This window comes from Ananas comosus, linkage group 8, assembly GCF_001540865.1.
Source record: "Ananas comosus cultivar F153 linkage group 8, ASM154086v1, whole genome shotgun sequence".
NCBI lineage: Eukaryota > Viridiplantae > Streptophyta > Magnoliopsida > Poales > Bromeliaceae > Ananas > Ananas comosus.
Genome location: NC_033628.1, coordinates 6,484,948 through 6,493,001, shown reverse-complemented (window position 1 = coordinate 6,493,001; position 8,054 = coordinate 6,484,948). Strand labels below are relative to the sequence as shown.

At 42.7% G+C, this 8,054-nt stretch overlaps 1 protein-coding gene across 4 annotated transcripts in view; it reads right to left on the bottom strand.

The window, feature by feature from the left end:
- Positions 3,882-8,054, bottom strand: part of LOC109713697 (4-coumarate--CoA ligase-like 5) — a 46,812-nt gene continuing 42,639 nt past the window's right edge. For 2 of the 4 annotated variants that reach the window (XM_020237878.1, XM_020237873.1), the window contains exon 7: positions 5,413-5,649. The gene's annotated coding sequence lies outside the window, so the exon portion shown is untranslated. Of the gene's footprint in view, positions 4,714-5,412; positions 5,650-8,054 lie in introns of those variants that run through there. The other 2 variants (XM_020237877.1, XM_020237876.1) reach the window with 2 other exon arrangements.

Sequence of the window (8,054 nt, the reverse complement as noted above, 5' to 3'; positions counted from 1 at the left end):
CTTTACCGTCACTTTGTTGAGCGCTCTGTAGTCAATACAGAGCCGCAGGCTTCCGTCGCTCTTCCTTTGGAACAAGACTGGTGCTCCATAGGGTGCCTTCGACGGTCTGATGAAGCCCGCATCGAGGAGGTCCCTCAGTTGACGTTGCAACTCCTCGAGCTCTGGCAGGGCCATGCGGTATGGTGCCTTTGCTGGTGGCTTTGCTCCTGTCTCGAGCTCGATCGCATGGTCCACCTCCAGCCTTGGTGAAAGTCTCTTGGGCAACTCCTGGGGCATGACGTCCTTGAACTCCCCCAGGACTCCTCGAGGTCCTCGTCGCTCACCTCGCGGATGGCCGCAAGATAAGTGATTTTGCCGCGCTTCACCCCCTTCCGCAATTGCAGAGCGAAGAGGGTGTGGGTTGCCGCTGGCTCGCTGCGGCTAGCCAAGACCATGCACGGGGCTGCCTCCTCCATGATGCTCAAGGCCCCGAGGTGCGGCATCGGGACCGCTTTCGATGAAGCTAGAAAGTCGATGCTGAGAATGACTTTGAAGTCGTCGATGGTGGCGGCGGTGAAGTTCGCTGTACCCGACCAAGGTCCTACAGCGATCGTCACCCCTTTGGCTACTCCCACGAGAGGCTGTGCCACCGAGTTGACAGCCTTGATCTTGCTCGTGTCCTTCTCAAGTGTGAGGCCCAGCCGTTTGGCCTCAGACTCGGCGATGAAGTTGTGGGTCGCTCCCGTGTCCATGAGCGCACGAGTGGCCCTCCCGTTGAGGGTCACGTCCACAAACAGCAGCTCCTTGAGCGGTTTGCTGCTCGCCTGCCCTGGATCGTGCTGACGAGTCGTAGCGCGCCCATCTTCATCTCCGCTTGTTCCTCGCCCTCCTCGGCTTGGATGGCATTGACGGTCTTCTTCTTTGGGCAATCTCTCGCCCAGTGATCACCCCCGCAGACATAGCAAGAGATCTTCTTCTTCTGCAGAGGGCCTTTTCGCTCTTGGCCCCTGTGATCACGCTGCTCGCGACGGTCTCCCCCACCCTTGGCCTTGCCCGCCTTGGATGGTTTGCCACGAGCGAAGTCCGGCTTGTCATACTCCAGCAGCTTCTCCGCTTGAGCGATAGCGGAGTTCACATCTTGGACGTCTCTCGCCACGAGCTCCTTGTTAGCCCACGGTTGGAGACCGTCGAGGAAGAAGAACAGCCGATCCTCCTCGGCCATGCTGGTGATGGCAAGCATCAGTTTGGAGTACTCCTTGACATACTCCTTGAGGGATCCTATATGCTTGAGCCGTCGAAGTTGCCTCCGCGCCAAGTATTCGACGTGCTCGGAGTAGAACTGTGCCTTCAGTTCGGGCACGAAGTCCTCCCAAGTATCCAGTTTGCATTGGCCCTTCTCGGCCTCTGCAGAACGCCGACGCCACCACAGCATTGCATTGTCAGTGAGGTACATGGAAGCGGTCTGGACCTTGTCCTCCTCGTCCTCGATTCGCAGCGCCTTGAGGTAGCGCTCCATGTGCCAAAGGAAGTTGTCTATCTCCTTCTCGTCGCGTGAACCCTTGAAGCATTGGGGTTCAGGGACGCGGACCTTTGGGGTGTACTCCTTCTGCGTTTCACCGCCTCGAGCCATCGCCTTCTCAAGGATAGTCACCCTCGTCTTGAGTTCGTCGGCTCGAGTGACTAGCTCCTCGATCAAGTTCTTCCGCTCCTCGTCACGACGGGTGATGTTGCCTTGGAACTTCTCGAGCTTGCCTCGAAAGGTCGCCATGGCAGTGGCGACGCTCTCCTCCATACTGCGAACATCGTCATTGAAGGCGTTAAAGGTATCGGTCATCTCAGTGTACCTTTCTCCCACCTTCGATAGAATGTCCTCCAACAGTGCAAGGCGGTCCTCGACCGACACGGAATCCTTCGTGATTCGCGTGTCCTTGCCCTTGCCCCTGCCCCGCTTGGAGGGTTGCTTGGAGGCATCACCCCCAACGTCGCCAGCAGCGGCCTCTGATGACGACATGGCTCCTTCTCGAACCGGCTCCGATACCAACTGTCACGGACTTAATGAATTTGCTCGCAAAAGCCCGTGCGGCGCTCGCCTTCCTTCCCGAAGTGAGCAAGCCTGTCTCTCTACTTGCTAAGTTAGGACCTCGCTTGTCCTAGACTAAATACAAGAGAGAGATAAGAAGAAAGCTCTTCTATTGCTTTAAACTTGAGAATACAATATGAGATTCTGAAATGAGAGGGGGTGGAGGCCACACTATTTATAGGCCACTCGCCGCCCATACATCCAATGAAAAGGTGCCAAATGGCACAATACTACAAGCCAAAAGGGGAGGCCAATAAGTACGCTACGGTCTCCCAAGAGTCATAATAAATATGCATAGAAACTCTAAGTACATTAATGGGCTACCTAGAAACCCCAAGGGACTCTTGACTCTCCGGTATCCGCACCATCAGTCTCGAGATCCGCGTAGAAGCTTCTAGAAGATTCCAAGCCAAAACCTCCGTCAGATGTCCGCTTTGGAGTTTGGGTGATTGCAAAGCGAAATCGCGGAGAAAATCTTTGTGCCGTGACAAGCGGCTGCAGTTTGGGCGAAGAGAGAGAGAGAGAGAGAGAGAGAGAGAGAGAGAGAGGAATTAAGTTTAGGGTGCGTTTGGTTCGCGCTATCTTTTAAAGATTTTTAGTAATCAAATGGGAATAAAAAAATATGACGGTGTTTGATTAAACGCACTAAGTAATTTAGTTGGTAATATTAGATTCACTTGGGAATAAGATTCACCCCAAAGTACTAATCTCATTCCCTTGAGTGATGGTGGGTATCCTCATATTAATAGATTTGGATAATCATAATATATCTAATCTCTTTCTTTCTTCTTACTCGTCGGCTAATTGATATTATTTTTCTTTACACTCTAACCTTATATCTCTCTCTAAACTTATTTTTCTCTCTAAAATTTAACTTTTTTTTCTCTCTCTAAACTAAGCTTTTTCTCTCTCTTTTTCTAAAATTTCAACTCTCTCACTCCCTCTAATTTCGATTATATTTTTCTTTCTATTTTTTTAATTATGCTCTCTTTCTCTAACTTATACTCTCTCTCCCTTTTTTCTAAAAAGATGTTGAAACTTTTGGTAACATTATCTAAAATTAATTAAATAAATAAATTAATTAATTGTATATTTTTTATACTATTAAATAATATGACTAATTAATATTACCGTGCGAACCAAACACAGGAATTCCACATTCTTAGTAATAGAATGAATAGGAATAAGATTCTCGGATATCTTATATTCCTAGTAATCTTTCATAATGCGAACCAAACGCACCCTTAGGGTTAGGTTTAGTTTTTTAGGATTTCAGTTGTAACATTTGCATATTAGATCATCCGTTGTTGCTTTCTCGCCCATAACTTCAAAGCAATTCGCATTTTGCACAAAAGCCCTTCTTGCAGTAAAATTTTACAATTCCACACATAAAATATCACAATTTTTGCAAGAAAACCGCCAATCAATTTTGACTCTCAATCTTCACGTTTATGCCATTTTGTACAAATTTTTTGAATTTCGTGAAATTTGAATCCACACGTCTCTCTCTAAGCCTATATTTACGTAAGTCCTTTCATTTGCCAAATTAAATTCCAAAATTTCGTACGTAAGACTATTTTGTAAAAATTATATTTTAGCCCCTTTAGTTCACATTCCTACTCAAAACTTAACCACCGGTTTGTTTTGCTCATAAATTTCTCCACCTCTAAAATCATCGTAAGTTGACATACAAAATATGGCGCTTTTTGAATAAAAACTCTATTATATCGGGTTCAGTCTCATCCGATTTTATTTCTGAAACATCACTTTATTATGGAAAACTACACCACAATCGCTCTCTTAACTAACAGTACTGACGAACTTCTAAAGTGAGAAATTTTATTTCATTGGAAAGGAGTCGAGTTACTTAATAATCCTCATCTTTACAAAAGTCATCGTAAAGATCTCAGGTTGAACGAGCATTACCATTTGAGCTAACTCAGTGGCAATACGAATGCTGAGTCTCATCAAAGTCGCTGAGATCTCTATAATTCTCACCACTCATCTATTTAAGGGGTTGTTTGATTCCTCGAAAAGTGTGGGAAAAAAAAAAAAAATTTTCATGGAAAACTTCTTTTGCAATTTTTCGCTCATTTGTTTGGAAGGAAAACAAGTATTTTGAAAACCTTTTTTCCCATATGTTGTGGAAAACTAGCATTTTCCTTTTTAGAGTTTTTTCAGCAAAATCACTAGTTTTCTATAAAACATGAAAAAAAAAATTCCACAAAAGTTTGTTTTCCTTGAAAATAAATGGACAGAAAACTGGAAAGAAAACAATTTGTCATGAAAAGCTTTTTCTTGAAATTTTTATTTCCACACTTTTCTTAGAAACCAAATAACCCGAAAGGAATGCCGAGGAAAAAGGCATTTGGGATTTCATAAAACCGTTTCAAAATTCGCCTCGTCTTCAAGGAATGCCAAGTCTTTACAAACTGCAGTGTCAAATTGTGATAGCATGCATGCTACGTGAGACATACTTTTTATTAGACGGCATCGAGGAAACAATCTGTACTTTAACATGGATGTAGTAGAACCCCTGCCCCCAGGTGATGATAATGATGACGGCACAACAGATTTAGCGAGACCATATGCTTTTCTTTTGACCTGCATTGAAGGCTGGGCCATTGGAACTCGTGCTTTCGATCGATCTCCTGCTGTGCGAAAAACAAGAAAATGGACAGAGAAGCATCAATCATGCTCTTGCGAGGTGGTGGTGACATCTACTCTGTTCCAAGGGAACAAAGGCCGAGTGGTCGAGTGAATTCATGGAGAAAGAGGAGACCTAGTAAAGCTTCGGGGATCGGGGGCTGAGAGATGAGAATAAGTGCAGGGCTCAGAGAAATTCGAGGCTTTCCCGAAAATCTTTCTTTATTAGTAATGAGTATAGAGGAAAATACGGAAGAGTTCTGGATGAAGCACAATGAGGCGGCACACCCCGTACTAATATAACCAAGCAATTATGGAACAGTGGACACAAGTTTATTCCTTGTCCCTATTGTGATGAGAGCTACCAACTTTCGCTAGATCTGTACTCTCGCTGCTACGTAATTAATTGTGCATGCCTTTTGAATTTGAGAAATTAGCTCAATGTTTAACTATGCTCGACGAACTAAGTTAAAATTTTCACGATATTATATACTCCAAAACATATGAATTTAAAATTTTATACTTCGTCATAACGAAGTCCTGTACTTTATCATAATTAAGTCCTATATTACATCCTAATTTATTTACTTTTAACTCTTCACCAAATTTATTGTGTAACTATGTACTGCCGTACTTGTGCTTGGCAACAAACTTAAGACGAGAAAGGTCCCAATTTAATATTTCGAAACTGGGCTAAACTTCAATTATGATATAGAAAGGCACTTTTGGCAAATTTTTTTAAAAAAATATTAGGCTTTGTTCTTGACTTACTTCATCCAAACTAGCTCAGGGAATATATATATATATATATATATATATATATATCAGACAATAATGCCAAATACAAATTTTTGTACTTGTTCCAGCTAGTTCTGATATATCCCTTGTTCAAAGCCACACTCGAAAGCTATCCATCAAACTTTTGTTCTCGAGCCACATGCTACCTAAAAAAATGATAAATAAAAAATAAAAAATAAAAAATAATAATAATTGGCAGGGAATTTTCTACGTCAACAATTTCTTACGATAATTCAGAGAAACCAAAAAAGGTTTATTTCCCAAGCCTAATGCTACCTGAGCGCACACAAATTATTTTCGGCAGAGATTTTTCTAAGTCAACAATTTCTTACAAGACAGCTGAAATGCATTTACCTGCTTCGCCCAAAAATTGCTCAAGCTTAAGCAGAAAGAAATGTTTTCGATTTTTCCAGGTCTACTAAAAAAATTAAAGTCTTTCCAACTTGGAACATATGAAAATGATTAAATTGGTCCACGCCCAATTTTTCACTTCCACCTCCCCAACTTTTAATTTTGCAATCAAGTCCTTCACTATTTAGTTAAAGCCCTTGCAATAAAAAAATCTTGTAACTTCAACAAACAATTGTCATATTAATTACCAAGCAGTGCTTACCGCATCAACACCACCACCAAACTTGGCATGTAAATTCTATCCAAATTGATAGGGTTTTTTATGGCTGACATTTAATTGAAACAAATAATAAAATATTGGAGACACATTGCAAAAACTAAAAGGCCAGGTACTTAGTCAAAAATCAAATTAAGGTTCGGGATCTGATGCGACCCCAACTTTTCATTTTAATAATTTTCTCTTTAAATAAACAAGTTCAAATTTAAATATCTGTTATTTAGGAATATAATTAGGGATAGTCAATTATCTTGTTAGGAAATGATTAGAAGTAGTTGAACTCTATATAATGTAACCGGGGCGTTACAAGAAACTATCAAGTAATATTATCTCTTTTTCCTCATATCTTGTCCCTACCTCTCAACTTCTTAATTCTCTGGAGGCTCGATCCCCTCGAAGTGATCGATCCGATACGGTAGAACCGTATCATTTGGTATCAGAGCTTGTATGGTCCTGACTCGAGCACAACGGGAATTATTACGAAAGATGGACGGAGAGTTCGTAAGAAGGGAGGAAATGAATAACGTTGATATTCGATTAAACAAACTGGAGACCGAGGTAAAATCCATTAGCGATTCCATTAACGATATTAAAAATTTAATTATCGCTATGAACACAAAAATGGATGTGCAACCGCAAGCACCGTCCGTAGATACATCCGCCTCCAGTTCCGATAAAAATCGCCCCCTTCTTCCTACTCCTTTCAAGGAAAGGACATTGGTTCCTTCTATGGAGAACTCTATGATGGTGATACCTCGTGTCACACGACTGGAGTTTCCTCGGTTTGATGGCGAGGATCCAGCTGGATGGGTGTACCAAGCAGAACAATTTTTTAAANCGAAGAAAGCCCAAACACCAGCATCTTAATGAACCGGATCATCCCCATCCAGAGTGGACTGCAGCAACCCGATTCTCGAAGAGGAGAACTTCCGCACGTTCTGGTTATCGCCGTCTGTATCTACAACCAGCCTTACGAGCCTGTAGTACGAACTCCAGGAGGGCGTTCGGCGATTATTTTGTCGAATACTTTTTACGGAGCCTATCGGGGCAGCACGCCAAACGTTCGTAAAGTTTAGCCCGGACTATTAGTGCTTGTGAAACGCAGCTTGGAACAACATCAAAACGATTAAGAGGGTATATTAGGAGCATGTATCAACCTGGTTTTGCTCATGTCTCCCACCAATTAAGCGTCTCACGCCGGCCGAAGCAAAAATAAGAAGAGAGAAGGGACTATGTTATAATTGTGACGAGAAGTATAGCCCTGGTCATCGATGCAAAACAAAACAATTGTTTTTGATCGAAGGCGAGCCTGACGAAGATAATATGGAGGACACTCCCGAGGATATTAATATCGAAGAATTGCCGGCGGAAATTTCTATGCATGCTATATCCGGGTCGTTGTCTGCCCAAACAATGCGTTTGAAGGGTCTTCTTAAGCGACAACCAGTTACTATTCTCATCGACTCAGGAAGCACCCACAATTTCATAGATTGCGATCTAGCCAAGAGAATGCATTATCAAATTGCCGAAGAAAAGCATTTTGAGGTGATGGTTGCCAACGGCGAGAAAGTCGCAATCGGAGGTAAATGTTCCAGCCTACCTATTACTCTTCAAGATTATTATTTTACAACAGATTTCTATGTTTTTCCTCTCGGCGGGTGCGATGTGGTACTTGGAGCCCAATGGCTTCATACTCTTGGACCTATTCTTTGGGATTTTTCAAAGCTTTCTACGCAGTTTACAATCGATGGACAGCAGTATTCAATCAAGGGATCAAGAGCACCAGCATCACAGATCGTAAGCAGGCTATATGATCGAGAAACTGCTGACGAAAAGTAAGACTGCTGTATACATGACTCTATACTCGACAGAGGAGAAAGCGGTAGAGGATTCCTTACCTTCGGATCTGATAGACCTCTTAAG